Here is a 2,510-nt window from a genome sequence, read left to right as displayed (position 1 = left end):
GGCTCTTACTTTAGATGTGATTCCCCCCTCATTATGACATGTGGTGATATAGTAAGTCAATGATCACATCAAATAGTATTTTGAGACAATATATGGATTAAAATGATGTATTATTGATTGCATGTTTCGATCAAGCTTTTAGTTTTTTGGAAAGACTAATTATCAAATTTATTTAGAATCGTAATCGTTAAGTAATTTTATAATTTTTCATTGGTAGATATGTATAGTTTGTTTATTTTGACCATGATTCAATCGGTTTATGTTTTTAAGGTAAACATTGATTTTATTTGGTAAGAAGAAAATACAAAGATCTAGTGGAATATTTTAAGGTGAGACGAGACATTTAGGCTTCTTTTATTTTATTGAGATCGTGCACTTTTTATCGTGAATGTCATGGGCATAACCTCATAAACTCGATCTCTTGTGGCAAGAGTTCGTTAAAAAAAAAAAAATTATGTTCTAGCCCATCTTAACATCATTTTTTTGCTCTACCCCTTAGTGTTGGAGAAAAATATTTTGACTTTTTTTCCTTTTTATTTAATTATTTTATATAAGATATAACCCCTGTTTGTTTCCCATTCTTCCTCCATTAAAATGAAAAATATAACCGTTATCCATCACATCAAGTCACCAAATTTGAATTTCCATCTCTTGTGTGGAGCCCATAACGACTATATTTTTTATTTTTATTTTTATAAAAAAGGGGAAACAAACGCTCTCATATAAAGTTATCATTTTATCCATATTGAAATGGTAAATAAAGTGTTCAAACTTATCTTTTTGGTTAATTAATGGCGATTTGGACGGATTCCATACATTTATCATCCAGTTGCACGTGGTTGAAAGTTCGAGACCTCGAGCAAAAATGAAAGGTTAGAATAAACTCTACAAAGATTTGAAGTCGTGGTTGCAACTATTCCATCGTTTAATTATAATGAAATGGGTATATTTAATAAGAAAAAGAAACAATTGAAAGAAGAGAGAAAAAAATTGATATTCTTTGTCGTGAATGGTTCATAGAAGGAAAGAACAAAGAGAAATATTGAAGGAACAAAAAATATAAATTGAAAGAATTTTTTTTTCCCCTCTTTTATGAAAGTCCCCCAAACTCTTTTGATAAATGAGAGATAAATAGCGAATTTTATATTTTTAATTTCTACTCAAAAACTATACTGTTAAAATTATATAAAAAATAAAATTAAAGTCATTAACCTTTTCAATATATTGTGACTTTAAAGAATTTCAAATAGTTTATACTGAATACCCAAAATTTTTATGTAATATTAAAATGTTTGTATTGAATACATCTAAACTTTTTAATTTATAAAAGTATTTAAAAAATCTAGATTAAGAGGGTGTTTGAGTCCCATTTTTATGAAAAAAATGCATTTTAAAATAGTAGAATGATGGAAAATGTGTGGTTGAAAAATAAAATAAAAAATTTAGATGTATATGTAATATTATTTTAATGAAGAAAGTGTGATTGAAAAGAATAGAGATAAATATATTTTTTGATAAACCCATTTTCGAAACATCTGGATTTAAACCAATTTGCCTGTATATCTTGAACAAATAACAAATGATAATAAATAAATACTTATGGTTATTTCCTTGTTTCCTTCAATCTCTCTCCTTTTTTATTATTATTATTATTATTATTATTATTATTAAGAATGAAAACGTGAACACAGACAATTTCTTCATTTTCGAACCATTATCAACATATTAGAATAACGCAATTTATATTAAAAAATTGTGACTACATCAGAATTAAAAGAGTTTACTAACAGCCAAGAGCATGTCATGGGACAAAACTACCAGTTACTAAGAGACAGATTTTATCTGCCAACAAGGTTATACCCTTGTTTGGCCCCCATTATGTGGAAAATGTAATTGGTGGAATAGTATTTTTTTGAAAAAGTAATGGTTAAAAAAGAAAGAAAAATTTTCGATTTACGTGTAATATTATTTTATGGAAGATTGTGTGGTTGAAAATTGGAGAGAGAAAAATGAAATTTAATGTAATGAAAATTAATGGGGCTCAAACGGGTTCTAATGTGTGGGATATCAACATCATGCATGATCTGATTTTTTCTGGGATTTTTTTATTGTGAGGTATATGGCTTAGAAAAGGGAAATTCTTCAGTTTTTGGATGCGTGACGATTAGTTCATTTATTTATATAATAATTCACTAAATAAAATATTGAACAGAAAATTGGTCTGATTCTTTAAATTAGGATATAAGTACTACAAAAATAAGTGGGGATGTTGTACATCATTATGCACTATAAAAGTTAAACAACCAGTGCTAAACAACATCATACTTAATCATTTTAATATTAATTTCATTTACTTTTTAGATGCAAAGATTAAAGTCTCATTTCAACTAACATATATTATCTGTTGTATTTAAGTAAAAATTGTTGAATTCTTCTTTATTAACTTGATATTCAATTAAAAATTAATTATTTGTTGATAAACTTATAAGTTTGGGAGGGGGGGGGGGGGG

This window comes from Olea europaea, unplaced genomic scaffold (genome assembly GCF_002742605.1).
Source record: "Olea europaea var. sylvestris unplaced genomic scaffold, O_europaea_v1 scaffold571, whole genome shotgun sequence".
Lineage (NCBI taxonomy): Eukaryota > Viridiplantae > Streptophyta > Magnoliopsida > Lamiales > Oleaceae > Olea > Olea europaea.
Note: the sequence above shows the minus strand (reverse complement) of the source record.